The sequence below is a fragment of the Macrobrachium rosenbergii genome, chromosome 4 (genome assembly GCF_040412425.1).
Source record: "Macrobrachium rosenbergii isolate ZJJX-2024 chromosome 4, ASM4041242v1, whole genome shotgun sequence".
Taxonomy (NCBI): domain Eukaryota; kingdom Metazoa; phylum Arthropoda; class Malacostraca; order Decapoda; family Palaemonidae; genus Macrobrachium; species Macrobrachium rosenbergii.
In genome coordinates this window covers 13,805,001-13,823,446 of record NC_089744.1, presented here as the reverse complement: position 1 = coordinate 13,823,446, position 18,446 = coordinate 13,805,001, and positions in this window count along the sequence as shown.

The window sequence follows — 18,446 nt, the reverse complement described above, 5'->3', positions numbered from 1 at the left end:
TGCGTACTTTAATAACTGAAACTACATAAGGGGTACTGTATTCATTTCTTACCACATGGACTGGCCCGATTCGTTAGGAGTAGAATCGATAGTTAATAACTAAAACTACACTAAGGGGGTGAGGCGGGGTCGGGCGCCGGGTTAGACTACGTATCAACGACTTACCCCCTTAGTGTAGTTTTAGTTTTTACTAGCAATTCTAGTCTTCATAGCTCCTCGCTGGGTGAGCGGGTTTCGTTCTCAACTACCACTCTGTTGGTCGTGAGTTCGAATCTCCGACCGGCCAGTGAAGAACAAGAGGAATTTGTTTCTGGTGATAGAAATTCATTTCTCGCTATAATGTGGTTCGGATTCCACAATAAGCTGTAGGTCCCGTTGCTAGGTAATTATTGGTTCTTAGCCACGTAAAAGTAAATATAATCCTTCGGGCCAGCCCTAGGAGAGCTGTTAATCAGCTCAGTGGTCTGGTTAAACTAAGATATACTTAACTTTTTTTCTGGTCTTCATAAATCGGGGCCAGTCCATGTGGTAAGAAGTGAATACGGTATCCTTACATAAGACACCTACTTCGGCTGTCGCAACACTCCCACGCATCTTTTAATCTCGTCCTACGACCCTGCAATAATACTGTTATTCACCAGCCTGAAGCATAGTAGGAATTACGCTCATTTTTGTCATTATTTTGAATTTTAATACAAACTAATTGCATGATTACCAATCCAAAATTTTTTCCCAATGTTAGAAACATAACAACTGACATTTCGGTAATGCAGAAGCGGATTAGACTACAAAGCCTAATCCACTACCTGCCTATTACATTACTGAGTGTAATGTAATAGGCAACGCAAACCGTAACAAAGGCGTGTAGTAAGGAAGAGTGGAGGCATTAACAAGGTCCCAATTTGCGAGCGGTGTTACCAGTAGTGCTTATTGCATGAGATTTTCTGAGAAAACATTTGTATTCTTAAAAATTCCTAATAAAAATGTAACAGCGGCTTGGCTGTTGTATTGAAGGTTTCTTAATTTTGCTAATTCTTCGTAACCATGCTTGAAGACACTAAAATTCATTGAATCAGAGGAAGTTTCTTGAAAGTCAAAAGCTGGCCGTAGGTCTAATTACTTCTGACACAATATCAAGCTCGTCCGGGCCATTTCTCGAGAAGCCCTTCAAGTGCCGAAGTGAAAACGGGACACGAAAAAAAAAAAAAAAAGACAGCATCCCATTCACTATGAAAGGAGGGTCAGTGTTTACACTGGACGATTTTATTGCTCGTATAAGGAGCTCTTGACGCCTGAGGGATGGCCCCTCCACCCTTGTCTGTATGTCGCTTCCTCGTCCTACCCCTTCCCCCTCGATGAGTGCGCAGCTTGAACTGTGGTGATGATGGCTGTGCAAATTTGTTCATCGTAGCAGTTTCCCTGCTCGTTCATTGTCGCGGCGGATGAATTCGGAGCACAGGAGTAGGCTATACGCGTACGGCGTTAAAGCTATTGTGCCTAATGAAGAACAAGTGCAAGGGCATGAATGATCTTTATTTGCTGATATCGTATCACTCCTGGGGCAAGTGTAATTACGCGAGAAATAAGGAAAAGTAAGGTATAACTACCAAGTCTTTTTCTCAAATACAAGAAAATAAGCGACTAAGGATGCATATTTATGTGAACATTGATTAGATACCAATTTGCAGAGTAGACCAATCATTAGAAAACTGTGGAGTGTTTTTTGGCGTGTGAAGTGATTTATTTCAATCTATGCATGAATAAAGAAAAATTAGATAGAAATACAAAAAACAAAAATCCAGTAAAATTGAAAATCGGTTAACATTGTTGAATTTTCGAATTCGAACATAATATTACAACTGTCTTGAGCTTATGTAATATGTTCGTAGAAGCGTTTATGCTCCCCCTTGGCAACGTTTGAAAATTATCATCTACTTTAACATAAATGATTTAGCATGATTTTAGGGCCAATACTAATAATTACAATCGTTTATTTAAATTTACCTTCTAGTAACACGCGTTCTCTTGTGAGACTTTGTCAAGGAATGCTTACAGTTTTTTACTGCCTCTTAATTGCTACTTGTTTTCTATTTTTTTTTATTTCTTTATTGGTGTATACTATTTTTTTGAGAAACTATTTATAAAACGTTAAACAACTCTTTATTCGATCTGGATATCATATAATAAAAAATTCGGAGACATTATATCATATCCCACAGAGGAATAGACTTGTTTGGTAATGGCAGGACATTTATCATGAAATATTCTGCAAAAGAGTAAGAGACAGTACAGAGAGAGAAAGAGAACGAGAGAGAGCCGCTAGCTAGGTTATAAACCAGTGCCCCATCAATCTTAAGTGTGATTAATTTTACACATTTATAAATACATTTCTGTGGTTCTCCAAAACATCTGGCTCTGGCTGTAATGTCAGTCAATCAGTCACGTATCAAAATCCTTAGCAATGCTGAGATGTTAGCTTTATGTATTTAGACTTTGTAATGATTCATTAGTTATAGGACGTTAACAGCAAACCGTTTGTTAGCAAAATTGATTCACGATTGAATCGTTCGCTATTTTATATCATTCACGATAAAATATGATTCATGAATGAAACGAGGCCTGTCTTATGACAAAGGATTCTGGAAATGGTGACTAGAATTCCAGTCGAAATAATTTTGCTCAAAACCTGCATATCAAACAAGCAGTGGTTTTCATCATCGTCGGAAACTTTTTCAGCACAAGCCTAATTAAGAGAAACGAGCAGAAAAAGGGAAAAAAACTTTGCTTTGCTGTCAAATGTTTTCTTTTCTCATTCTTTGGAACTGGGTTTTCTTTCAAGGTTTATGCAATAGCCTAATCTTTTTATTAGGTAGGAAACACATCTGGCAAATTCAAGATATAATCAGATTGGTCTTATTATCATAGGAATATAACTTTTCCGAGGACGCGTTTGTTCTTTTCTTTAAATATAACTGATATGTGAAAGAAAACGTATATACCGAATTGACCAAAAAAAAAAAAAAAAAAAAACTACGTTTACATTTTGAATTCGTGTAACGAATGTTGTAACATACCGAAATAAAAAAAAAAAAAAAGCCGCAATCACAGCTGCCGTGTAAGGAGTGGAAAAAATAAAGAAGTCTCCCACTTTTTTAGCTTCGTATTTATACAGCTCTAAGTAGTCTGAGCCAGGTTTAACTCATCGGCTTTTCGCTTCCAACAACAAAAACCCAGTGATGATTATCTAAACAGACTTTGTAAACGGACGAGTATAAATGAGAGTTACAAAAGAGACGAGGACTTCGTAGGAATGAGGAAGACGCAGTGGGAATACGTGTAAAGTTTTCCCTAGCTGACACAAGAAGTAAACATTTCATACATAATTCAGGGTTGGGCTGCACAAGTAAAGGTTCAGCTTCTTATCTTGGGGACTTGATAATAAACAGAGTCTATAGACAATCATTCATGCTCCCTCCTTCTCTATTCTCTGTTTTCTTCTTCCTCTTCGTGTTCCAAAACATGACTGTGAAGATGACCAAGTGTTCCTGTTTTCTTTGCGCGTATATATAATATGTACGTGGGAATTCGATACTGAACAATATTTGTGGCTTAATGTTTTTTTATATATATATATATATATATATATATATATATATATATATATATATATATATATATATATATATATATATATATATATATATATATATATATATACATATATATATATACACACACACACACATATATATATATATATATATATATATATATATATATATATATATGTATGTATATGTATGTATGTATGTATGTATGTATGTATGTATGTATATATATGAGATTGGCACAGATATTGGAAACCATAAGAGTTTTTTTTTTTTGCAGATCTGTGGAAGTACCTATTTTTACATTTCTAAATGTTCATTTTTTTTTCTCAAGAAACTTTCACTTCGTATGTCCAGAGCACATTTTGATAAATTATTTTAATAGCAAACCATTATTTTTGGATGCACACAAATGATTTAGCTCTGTTTTTCAGGAACAAGGTCATATTAATTTAAACTATTAGTAACAAATGACAGAAGTACCCAGGAATAGATAAGTTTTTCTTCGCAAATTCGTTAAGGATGTGAGTAATTGATAATGATATTGTAGTAATATTTAGGTCAACTCTACACATTACTGATATTCGGAACAGTGCCTGCTACTCCAACCTTGGGAAGGAATAGTTAAGTTGGCGATAGACGTTTACTAGACTTTCTTATCCGTGTTATTCTTCATTCACGTGTGATTGCATCGGTATTTTAAATATTCAGACCAGTTGTTTCCTCATGTTCTCCATTTTTTATCAGTTAATGCTCATCCAATACAATGGCATTTTGATTTTAATCCATTGGGTTGAGCTTTCCCTTAGCCAGCTCTGTAGCTCATATAACTGAGTACTTAGCTAAAAAAAATACACTATTGAATGTACCCACATCCAACCACATCCTATCCCAGAATGCGCTTCAGTACTTGTATTTTGTTCAGAATGATCAGTATTATAATCAATTTAATTCCTCTATACAAATTCTAAACCGTTCATAAATATGACACTCACAGAATCTTTGTAATTGTTTTGTCAAAGTTTCACTCACTTTGTATAATATTTTACTTCAATATACATATATCAAAACTGGAAGCATGACCAGCATAGTCGAAATACTACTCAAAGGCGAATTGTTGGACTTTTAAACTCCTTGCTGTTTCCTTCCCTTACATAGTTTATGAAGGAACAGTGACTTAGATTTGCCGCTTGCCTGATAACAGACACCATTTTATTTGTTATATTTCTGAAGCTAATGTAGTTTTGTACATATACATAATATACATATATATATATATATATATATATATATATATATATATATATATATATATATATATATATATATACACATATATATATATATATATATATATATATATATATATATATATATATATATATATATATATATATATATATATATATATATATATATATATATATATATATATATGTGTGTGTGTGTGTGTGTGTGTGTGTGTGTGTGTGTGTGTGTGTGTATCTTAGCATGAAAAATTACTTTTCTTGGAACAAAGAGAAATATCAGTAATCACAAACCCTGTCAGCAAGAGATAGGTGCACCCAAGATGTTGTGCAGGCGTTACGCATAACAATACATTATTATTATGATTATTATGTGATAATTCATACTGAATAAATCAGAATATCAGCCGCTGGGGAAAAGGTGAGAATATAAAAAAAAAAATAAAAATAAAAAAAAAGACGAAGGAGATGGAAAATCCAGTAATCACACATAAAAAAAGAATAAGAAGGGGTCAGGAAATACAAAAGCGAGGAGCCATGACAGTGTAAAATATCGTTGCAATCTCTTATTAACTGATGAACAGCAGCGCCCATTGAAGCGCCATGCATGAATGATTTCCCACTTGGTCGTCCAGGAGTACCAATGGCTGCATTGTCCGGGTCCATTCGCGGAACTTGTTCTTAATTTTCTTAATTATCTTTCGCCTTCTCTGTTCCCAAATGTAATAGTCCAAAAGCCACGATACCCAGTTAAACGTACTATACCCGTGACGTCTATTTTGTGCTGTATTGCGTTGTAATACTGTATTGTCATGTAATGTAGATATATGGTTTCAACATCAGCTCTGAAAAGCACCAGTCACATCTTGATGATATATAAGCTATTTTCTGTCAGCCTTGTGATAGTTATAAATAAAAAAATAGGGATCTTTATTGCACTGACTTATACTTCTGAAACAATACCCTGACCTCACACTCTTCTGACGTTTTTCATTTTCTTTATAACTTTTGTACTTCTTAAAATGAAAGATTTTATTCATAGTTGTTATTCCAGAATCAGTGAGAAATAATTCTCTCTCTCTCTCTCTCTCTCTCTCTCTCTCTCTCTCTCTCTCTCTCTCTCTCTCTCTCTCTCTCTCAAAGCTGCATGGCTACTAAATTTAACACTATATGCTATACATAGCAATTTTAGTTTTTACAAAAACTGTCGACAGATGCCCAAAAAATCAGCCATTTCCGATTTGAAAAGATCATCCCTTGATTAATACAAGCCATGAAAAAGATAATCATAGCAACCCTTATGGAAAGAGAAATCAAGCCTTCTGTTCCTCAGTTACTGTTTTAAGAACATTAACTTTCACAAGTTGGAGGGGAGGGAGACCATAACCCTAAGACCAAAATAGCCTATAGCTCTCATCATAGGTCACATTTGTTAATACGTCATTTCAGTATCATTTTCCTCACATGTTGTGGCAAAATAGAAACGACATTGGACTTTGGCAAGAAGGAAAATATCTTTTGCTTTCTTGTGTGTGAATCCCGTATGGATTGCAGTTGAATTTACGAAACCCTGCATACAGCGCTCTCAATGACGGGGAAAGCATTCGAGTCATCAGAAAATTCGTCCCTAGGCCAATGAACACGGCAGAATTTTGAAATGATTAAAACTGCGCTTGTCTCTAGAAACAAACAAGAAGACAATATATATAGTACATGAAAAATCACCTGAAAACTCACGGGTTTTCTGTACCAAGAAATCAAAATTATTTTCATCTGGACATTATAAGTTCAGCCCCTAAAGTCTGTAGTGGTTACAGTTCCGTAGTGCGGTCTATAATTTTCAGATATAAATACTTTCAAAAGCTACGAAAACTTTCTCGCCCACGTTAGCCGCTATGTCAGTTCCGTTCAACGGTGTTCTCAATTACAACTCTGCCTATGTTCTCCTGATTACCCATTTTTCACTTAGGTATAACTGCTGTGGTTGATTGATTGACTCTTTAGTGACAGAGTGGGGTATTTGGCGTCGTGACTGACAGAGTCATTGCGTGAAATAGACAAGAATATAAAAATGTAACTCGACGGTCGCGAAATAAAGACACAGAAAGAATTACCAGCTCATAGAAAGAGACAACGGTTGCTAATAAAAAAAAAAAAAACATACTCATATGCCTATGTGAGTATTAGAAGTTCTGAAATTCTTCTATGCAGTTGAAATTCGGTTAAGTTATAAAGTACCATGTTGTAAAATAATAATAATAATAATAATAATAATAATAATAATAATAATAATAATAATAATAATAATAATAATTTGTTGTCATGCAGAGTGATTTTTTACCTAAAAAAGTTGGTTAAACGAGGACTAGAAGTTTTAATTTACTAAATTATATATTTTTTATATATTTTTCACCTGATAAATATAACTGTAATTTGCTTAACCCTCTATATTGACGAGAGAGAGAGAGAGAGAGAGAGAGAGAGAGAGAGAGAGAGAGAGAGAGAGAGGAACAAAGATTAGAGAGAGGAACAAAGATTATTATAATCATCCAGGTACTACTAACTATATATATATATATATATATATATATATATATATATATATATATATATATATATATATATATATATATATATATATATATATAATATATATATGATATATATATATATATAAATATACATATAAATACATATATAATACACACAAATATACATATAAATATATATATATAATATATATATATATATATATATATATATATATAATATATATATATATATATATATATATATATATATATATATATATATATATATATATGTAGGTAGGGGAGACATCCGCCCTCCTCCTGCAAACCTGTTTGTCCGCCTAGGGTGGGGGCAGATTAGGTAGGGGATTGCTAAGGTAGGGGAGACAGCTGCGCCGAGATCCAGCGCGTGCCAACAAGCTTGTCTAATAATAAAGATTACCCAGTAATTATACACCTTTCCCTCCTACTCCAAGGCTAAAAATCTCGACAAATGCTGCAACAAATCTATGTAGTGGATCGATGTCCTAGACCTAAGTGCCTGTCCTTACAGACACACCCTGGAACACCACTATGCCTAATACTGTATCTAATCAAAGTTATCATGATCGATGAATCTAGACCTAAGTGCCTGTCCTTACAAGCATATTCTGGATCACCACTATGCCTATTAATGTAACTGATTCAGGTTATCATAATCGATAGTCCTAGAGCCTAAGTGCCTGATCTCACAGGCATACTCTGGAACACCACTATGCCTAATGTTGTATCTAATTAGAATGATTATGAAGCTTTTTTATGGTATATGATCATTTATCTATATTTTTGGTCATTTGCATATATATATATACATATATATATATATATATATATATATATATATATATATATATATATATATATATATATATATATATATATATATATATATATATATATATATAGACCCTCGATGGCTCAGTCGGTAGAGAATCAGCCTAGGACTTCGTAGAGGTCCGTGACGCAGGTTCAAATCCCCGGCCGGCTGGTCAAAGAAGGCGGACACTTTGCTATCCGTGTAGACACCCCGAGATTACGTATGTAATCAACGGATCGGTTTGCTGAAAGCAAATGGGTGTTACAGACTAATACACACATAAACAAAGCCACTCCAACATCTTCTGAAAACATAACAGACACCTCACACGTCTCGAACTCTCGACCTACCCGCCCAGTTCTCCTCGCTGCTGGGAGAAAGGGAGTTGGGGATTGGTACGATACACGTACACATCGTTACCGGGGTCTAAGCGATGTCAGGCAGGGCAGCCGATCGAGGCTACGGCCTACCCCAACGCCAAATCAAAGCCCTTCAAAAAGAAGGCATTGTGCATACCCCATACAAAAATGGGAAAAAGCACGTTAAAACGAAGAATACATGCATATATATATATATATATATATATATATATATATATATATATATATATATACATTCATATAATAATATAATAACTGAATAAAGAGCCATCAAAGAATGGTTGTTTACGATGTCTTGATTGATACATAGAATGAAAACGATAGCAGAGTGACAGCTTTAGGTTCCACCTATATATATATATATATATATATATATATATATATATATATATATATATATATATATATATATATATATATATATATATAGTTTAGCCGATGTGGAAATATGGAACCATTTGAGAGCTTAAAAAATAGCATTTGATATATATATATATATATATATATATATATATATATATATATATATATATATATATATATATATATATATATATATATATATATATATTTTCAATTTTCGTCAAGTTATTCCAGATAAAATTGTATACACAACAAAACTGTTGTCATCCTTTATACGATTTAGGAATATAAAAAACACTAAAAATTAATTAATACATTAACTAATTCTGGAACAGAACTCATCAAACAGATATTAAAATCGAAACAAGCGTCAAGTTTTATCGTTACGCAACCGTCAAATAATGCACTAGTCATGAAACCCATAGAGGTCACTTGAGAGGGATAGATTGTTAGGTGTAAAAATCCGGTAACGTTCAAGTATATAGCCTCAATTCACCTCTGGAGAGAGAGAGAGAGAGAGAGAGAGAGAGAGAGAGAGAGAGAGAGAGAGAGAGATGCCTTTATTGCAGTTACGTTAAAAATAGGTTAAGTGACTGGGCACCCCCCCCCACCGAATTAACACTGCGGGAGGAGGGAAAGGTGTACAATTATTGTATAATCTTTATTAGCAGAGGAGCTTGTTGGCCCCGCCCACACCCGGGGCGGACAAATAGGTTTGCAGAATGAGGGTGGATGTCTCCCCTACCTACTCCACCACCACCTGGAGCGGATAAACATGTTTTCAGGAGGAGAGTGGATGCCTCCCCTACCCTCCCATTCCCCTACCTACCTCGCCCTCATCTGGGGCGGACAAACTGGTTTGTAGGGGGTGGGTGCCAGTGTCATGTCTCCCCTACTGTCACCCGGGAGAGGACCACAAGATCCACCAAGATATTATTATTATATAGATAGTCAACTCAGCACTAACTGTTTTAGTGGGAAGATCGAACCCTTAGGGGGATTGTGCCGTCAGTACACCTCACATGGTGCAATGTAGGCATTACTTAAGGTTCTTCGCAGCGTTCCTTCAGCCCCTATAGCTTCAACCCCATTCATTCCTTTCACTGTACCTCTGTTCATATTCTCTTTCTATATTTTGAGCAAATTCATAGGCCTTTGGCTTTTCACAAAGAAATGTATATTTATGAATAATAATAATAATAATAATAATAATAATAATAATAATAATAATAATAATAGACACGAAAATAATAAACTTCGCCAGTGTGATGAGGAACTGTTGTTAATGTTGGTACTTTTATTAAAGGAGAAACTGCAGAAGGAATAAGATTGAACAAAGGCTCACTATTTCTCAGGTTTGCCATTTGTCTGATTTGAAATGCGTAACTTCCAGCTTGTTCTCTAAAGTAGCTTTTCCCCGTAGGAGGGGTAATGCCGTCAGTGCACCTCATGCGGTGCACTGTAGGCATCACTTAAGGTCCTTTGCAGCGTGCCTCCGGCCCCTAGCTGCAACCCCTTTCGTTCCTTTTACTGTAGCTCCTATCATATTCTCATTCTTTCATCTTACGTTCCACCCTCTCCTAACAACTGATTCATAGTGCAACTGCGAGGGTTTCCTCCTGTTACACCTTTCAAACCTTTTACTGTTCATTTCCATTTCAGCGCTGAACGACCTCACAGGTCCCAGTGCATCGCCTTTAGCATAAATTCTATATTCAGTTCAGTTCAATTCTAAAGTAGTTTTCTTGAGGTGATTGTGGTTTCTCTCTCTCTCTCTCTCTCTCTCTCTCTCTCTCTCTCTCTCTCTCAGAACATCTGTATCTTCAATTCTGTCCCTTTTTATTTTTTGTCAAGTCCCCTTGCTGAAGCTCCACTGATGGATTTTTACTATTTGTCCAGGAAAAATTACATAATTCTAACAAAGTCCAATACTTTTTGCTTCTTGAAGGGACTGAGTTATTTATGACTGAGCTACCAACAGCATCAAAGGAAACTTATTTTATTTCAGAGGCAATTAGTGAACCCCATACTTGTCTCTCCCTTTCTTTTAAATGGCGATATGTTTGAAGCAAGAATAACACAGCAGAACCATTGCATCTTCGTCTCGGACGATGTATTATCCTTATTTCGTCTTATTTTATACTGGTTAGGCAGAGTATTTATCAAAAATGTGTTATTACTTCTGTAAGGGTGTCAAGTCGCCTCTCCTTTCTTGTGTTTCTCACTTCATACGTACATTAATCTCGTCATATATGTTACTTGTTCATATTTCAGATTCTTTATGTATCTCATTGTATGCATCATTGTGCGGCCTGTCCGCTGATATATATATACCTGCCTTTTACATGTTCTGTAATGCATTATATGTCTTTTTATGCCTGTTAACAAACACAACCTTCGTATGGACGCAGCGGGGGGCCTCAGGTTGTCCGCTACCTTTCCGTCCGCTTTCTGTACTATAAACACCTGTCGAGAATAATAAAGGCTTTACGGGCTGCTCTAGAAGCAAGAGCCCGTGCTGGCACAAGGCCAGCTAAATCTAAAACAACAACAAATAAAGGATCAGTCTTTCACTTCTGACATTTCTTGAACCTCACACTGGTGACACCAGAAAAGGGACAGGTAGCGTGGTTTTGGCCCAGCCATTAACGGACTAAATACGGCCGCAGCCTACCATCAGAGAGCCTTCAGTGCGCAAAGTTTAGACCTCTGATAGCTCCCTCCCTGGCGGAAACCGTGCCATTAATGGACTAAAGTCGGCGTACCCAAAAAGGGCACTTTTGGCACTTCGTTCGACCACTCGAACAATCAGCACCATTAACGGACTCAATAAGGCGCATTTTCCCGCGTTTTGGTGCATGAGTAGTAAAGATGTCAGAAGCTGAACCTCAATGCGAACCCGTGAGCATCATCTGTATGCCTCTCGCCAACAAAGCCAGACGCAGTCAACTTCCCCCGTTTTCGCGGCAGAACACGGCATCATGGTTCCTGCGCGCACGCGCACTTTCACGTGCCTCGCATCTCAGACGATGCTATCAAATCTGACATCACCATGACGGCGCTCCCAGAAGAGGTGTTCACCAGAATCTCCCCACATACACGGCTTGAAAGACACACGGCCTTGAAACTGATGCAATCTGCCCGTGACCGAGAGGTCACACCGACAGTGTGAGGTTCAAGGCCTTTAAAAAAGACTGATCCTCTATTATTCTCGACAGGAGTTTATAATACAGAAAGCGGACGGAAAGGTAGCGGGCGACCTGAGGTCCCCTGCTGCATCCATACAAAGGTTGTGTTTGTTAACAGGCATAAAAAGACATATATAATGCGTTACAGAACATGTAAAAGGCAGGAATATATATCGGCAGACAGGCTGTACAATGATGCATACATTGAGATACATAAAGAATCTGAAATATCAACAAGTAACATATATAATGTGATTAATGTACCACCAAGACAATGATTAGAGGAGCAATTATTGGATGAACATAACATTAATCACGCAGTTGTTGAGGTAGTCGGAGCGGGCCCCTGCTCCAGGAGAACTGTGGGCGTGGGGTGGGACCAACATCTGGGGTTGGCTTGATGTGTTTCCTGGGCCGCCCCAGGCCCTGCTTTGGTGGGGGAGCAGGTGTGTCTCCGGGGAGGTACTGAGGGGGAACTCTGGGGCGCCTGCCTTCTTCCTCACGTACTTTGCTGTCCAACAGGAATGCCGGCTTCAGCCTGTTGACGGTGATCCAGTCTTTCCGCCCATGGATGTTAAGGAGGTATGCCTGATGCCTGGTGACTTGGTGGGGCCCCTGTAAGGCCTGGTTAAGGGCGGCCAACGGGCGTCGACCCCACCCTAACGAAGACGTAGGCGCAGGAGTGTAAGGCGGGTGGGCTGTAGGTGGTGGTTCTGTCGGTGAAGGTCTTAGGCAGGGCACAACTTGAGACCTCAACCTCGGAGGCAGTGCAGAGCAGGGCAGACTCAGGACGCAGGCAGGACAGGGACAGGGCAGGTCAGGTCAGCATAGGTGTGGTGCGCACAATGGGAAGCAGTCTGTCATCCTATGCAGGCCCTGTGATCATGGCTGCCGCTCATGATTACCTGAGAAACCTCAGCTTAGAATCTGACTCGGAAAATGAATTCGAGAATACTTTGTTATTATATGACATTTGTAGGGAAAAGAGATCACTGTGGAGGAGTGAGTACATGGCCAAGAGGAATACCCATGGTGCATTTGGTTTAACATCTGAGTTGAGTGATGAAAAATTCAAGAATTATTTCAGATTAAGCAGAGAACAATTTGATAAGGTGCATAACATGATACAAAGTGACATATCATCTGAAGGTTGCAACGCCCAAAAACCAATCGGGGGTAGAGAAAACTGGCTGTGTTTTTAAGATAAGTTTTATTTTCCTTCACAGCTGTCTTTCAGCAATTTTTAGGAACGGAAGCAGAAAATCATCTGATGAACAATTCCCTTTTCTTTTGACCTGAACTGTCATCATAATGTCATTATAATGGATAATTGTAAAAGGAAAAATAACAGGAAAAACAGTGTTGATAAGAAGCACAGGCAGGTCTTTCCGAGAGATTCATCAGAAATTAACAAAATCATCAGACATATGACTTTCACATCATATAATAATTTGGTGGATTACTGAGCGTAGGTCCTTCCTGTGCCATGGTGCTTATCCAGAAAACTAAGTCAAACACTGCGTGACGCAGGCCGAGCAGGTAATCGCTCAGTGGTCTGTGCTGTCCTGCTTGACAATTGTAAGCTCGCTTCTCATTTAAAATAGTGAAATGCAGTTTTCTGCCCTGCTCTGTGCCAAAAACCTTTGTTGCGCCTACGACTTAATGTGCAACAGCATGTGATCCATGGCAGGGCACAAACTTCTTTTGAGTTCCTCAACCTCGAGGCTACCATTCATTTTAGGCTAAAGCCTTTGCACAGCCCCTGAGACAAAACGGGCAGCACAGAGCAAGGCAGACTCAGGGAGGGCAGGTCAGCATAGGCTTGGTAAAAATACATTGAGAATTCCAGTTTGATATCCTATTACTGGTCCTGTGATCATGGCTGCCGCTACCGATTACCTGAGAAACGTCAACTCAGAATCTGACTGTGGAAACATGAATTCATTTACCAGAGAATACTTTGTTATTATATGACATTTGTAGGGGAAAGAGATCACTGTGGAAGAGTGAGGAAACATATGGCCAAGAACCATACCCAAAGAGTGGGTCATTTGGTTTAACATCTGAGTTGAGTGATGCAAAATTCAAGAATTATTTCAGATTAAAACAGAGAACAATTTGATGAGGTGCATAACATGATACAAAGTGACATATCATCTGAAGGTTGCAACACCCAAAATTGCCAATCGAACATCCCTAAAACAAAACCTGGCTGTGTTTTTATGGTAAGTTCTATTTTCCTTCATCGTCGAGTCCGGGATTTTTACATGAAGCAGTGATGAGTTTTGGGTTCCCTTCTTCAACCGAACTGTCATCATCAAATGTCTGTATGCTCTCATAGCTTTTCATTTAGTGAGACAACGAGCTGTGGGCTGGAACATTTACTACAAAGGCCGTGTTGATTCCCCGGTAAAGGCTGATGAAGAGTTAGAACAAATTATTTCTGGTGATAGAAATTCAGAGGCACAGCTCGCCATAATGTGGTTCGGATTCCACATTTCAAGTGAGTAGGTCCCGTTGCTAACTGTAACCAATTCAGGTTCTTATCCACGGCAAAATAAGTCTAATCCTTCGAGGAAAATATTATAAAAGTAGAAGCTCAGTTAATCAGCTCAGTGGTCTGATAAAACTATAGGTATACTTTTTCAACTTTTAAAAATTAGTTCTCAGTCCATCATGATATTTGAACTTGTTCTCTACTGACCACAATAAATGCATTATCCAAAAAGATTCCATTTGTTGCTGAAATTTCCACCTCACTTAATGACAACAGCATGTGATCCACTATTATCTCAGTCGTATTTCTTTTGCCTTCTGAGGGTGTCATATACGATGACAACAATTACGTCAGTTTCAGCCATGCAGCCTTTGCCTCAGCCCCTGCAACAAAACAGAACACGTAACGTACACTAGAGAGAGAGGGCAGAGAAGAGATTTAATATCTTTGTAAAAATACAGTCGAACCTATATTCCATTCAGATATCTGGTTACTGGAGATTCCCAGAAAAGCATCGGTTATAGCTACCGGATGGGGGATCGAACAGTGTCAAAAATCGTCAACCGAGTAGCATTTGTTGTGTGGACCAACATGCAACCACTTCATTTACCAGAACCAACAATGGAAGCATGGATGAAAGTGGATATGATTTTGAAACCAATGGCAGTTTCACACATTGTGTGGGAGCGATCGACGGAAAACATATATGCATCCAAAACCATCAGAGTGGGTCATCCTTCTTTAATTATAACCATTCATGCTCAGTTGTTTTGATGGCCACTGCGACACTGAAAACAAATTTTTTACAAAGACGTTTGACGATGGGTCGATTTATTGATGGACATATTTTCATGCAACTCTGCGCTTGGGGAAAAGGGTGAAGCAAGTCCTGTGAACATGCCTAAAACAAAACCAAGATCCAGAAGGTGTAGATGGAGATATCCATTCTTCCTGATTTGCAACTGGATGACGCTGATTTCCACTGCTGAATTTGTTACAAAGGGCAGATTTGATGATGAAGTAAAAATCAGAACTTACAGATTTTCATTTAGCAAGACAACGAGTTGCAGTCCGTGCCTCTTATCATTTTCAAAGGTATCTATGCTTTACTACAAGGTTGATACTGTTGATAACGTGTAAAGGGACCACTTGTGTGCAGGCATCATTTCATCAAATGCAGGCACCAGTTCAAATGTCAACCAGCTACACATGCAGGGACCTCAGAGGCACCAGCCCATCGAGGGACCAGGTCACATTAAACGCACTGCATCTCAAGGTAATGCTCTAACCATCTCAAGTGGAAGCACCAGTTCAAACTGTACTTCAATGCAAAAGACCAACTCCTGTCCATCATGGCAAAGAGACCCAATGTTCTTAAAGGAAAATTTCAAATGATTGGCATCAGTGGAAAATGGTACTAAAATCTTGATGGAAAAATAGTTTTTCAGAATTCAAGGAATTTTTATTTTTACATTTGATTCTTTTTTGGATTTGAATTATTATAAAATTTGCTGTAGAATTACTGTTACATTACCATTTTTTCCAGTCTGAATAAATTATCCTAAAAATGTTTTTTATTTTTTTACACCTTAGTGTAATTGTTAATCTTTCTTCTGGAGATATTGATCACAAACATTTTGCTTCGAGATATGATCTCAGTCTTCCAGCAGTTCATCAAAAGAAGCTTTAGACATTAAGGTAATTTAAAACCTTTCATCATGTTTTCGTATATTCTCATTTAACTTTTCAAATGGATGCTTGTTTCCCATTCTGCATTAAATGGGTGAATCCAGTGCACATTGAGACGAGCAGCGACTTTCAGTAACGCCCTCACGGAGCAAATGCACAAAACTAACATTCATTTTTAAATGATAGTTAACCTATCATTGTCACTGCTTGGGATAGCTCAGCGCACTTTGCCGCTTATGGCCAGGATGCAGGTGATGCGGAGGTGCCGAAACACAGTTTTTCGCCGTAGCGGCGACGACGCATAGTGTGACACCGGCCTAAGCCACTGAGGAACTTATTGAGGCTGTCCGCCAACACCAAGTCCCTTATGATACCGCCTACCCTGATTATATGAAAGGGTCAAATAAAGACGAGATATGGGCTAAGATTGCATCCACTCTACAGTTCCGTGATGGTGAGTATATTGTTGTATGGTAACATACGTTAAAGTAATACAGTTTGAAATGCTCTCTCACTTGAAATGCAGATACATTACCTTAACTTCCCAGATCTGCCAACGGAACACCGTTGTCACCGCACATTTTTCACTTATGACAAGTTTTCGTCAGTCATTAGCTACCTCGTTCCCGAGTAATAAGGAGTTTTAATTGGGATCCAGACACGTTAGCGGGTCAAGGGAGGTGGTTCTCTCATTAAAGGGAAGAAGAAAAATCAGTGAAGTACGAGAGGAAGGACGGGAGATAAAATCGAGAACGCTGGATCTTGATATTGATGAGCGAAAACCAGATAACTCCAAGTGATCGATGGTGTCTTCAATTAAGGCGGACGTCCCTACCAGTCGCATCCACCAACACAAACTCATTTAAAATTTTTCCCTCTTCTTGTACGGATCCCAGATGTTATCTATTTCTTAGTACATCCGTCGGAGTCCCTACTACCAAACCATTTATTTTTTCCTTTTTTTGTTAGATTCAAGATGGTATCAGGTCCGCGCGCCTTTTGCCCTTCTAGCTTTTCGTCATGTCACTGTTACGTCGTCGCAAGTTCAAGAAGGTAATTAAATACGATTTTCATGAGTATTGCCGGGAATATTTCTCTCGGTTCTGAAACTGTACGGATTCGGTCCACGGTAGCTTGTCCTTTTGGGATCGCCAAATACGCAGTGTTAATAACTAGTTTAATTACAGTGTATACAGAAAACCAACTAATATTTCCGTTTTTGTATGATTTATTCTGGTTAAAGCAAAGAAAAAACAAATTTTCGCAACCTTATTGATGAATAAGATTACACACAGCTGTAAATATTCTGATGTTGTTTTAGACTTTTCATATTAACAGCAAATAGTGAAATAAATAACAATAACACACCTGAAGAAATTCCGTATCTCCTGAAGAACTTTTGAATTGATCAAACTACCACCGCCGTGCCCAAGCATCTTACTATAACTCCATTAACTCTTGGTGTCTGTCCTATCCTCTTGATTGATCTTCTCACTAATAAGCATTCCCAACCTTACACTAAGGTATCATTCATCTATCTCTCCTCTATCCTCCACATTTAGCAAATCCTCAGACTCCTCACTCCAGCGACCCGAGACTGAATTTAATTCAGGAAGCATTTGTTCACTTGCATCATTTATTCTGAGATCGATTTGTTCATTAAGATTCTCTTTGCATTTAATCTCCACAAATTAACTTTATATTGTCCCGAAAATTCTTGTCCACTTTCTCCCTCCATTTTCTTATTAATGTTCTCTTCAGTCTCTTTCTTCCTGGCTACCCTCTCCATTTTCCTGGATGGCCATCCGTTTACCTGTACAAAACCTTTCATTTACTCATTCCTCCACTTGTAATGATTCTGTGCTTGCGTGCATAAAACGGTACAGAATTAAGCTTAGTAAATTAAACACGACTGTAGTTATGACGGACATCTCAAACAGTCAGGAGAAAATGACTTCTCTTATAAAATCTAAATAGCTTTTATAATGTAAATAGCTTTTATGGTTGTATTCACAAAAGATTTTCAGACATAATTCTAATGACTAATCATTGCATGGCAGACACCCATGCTTTCATAGAGAGAGAGA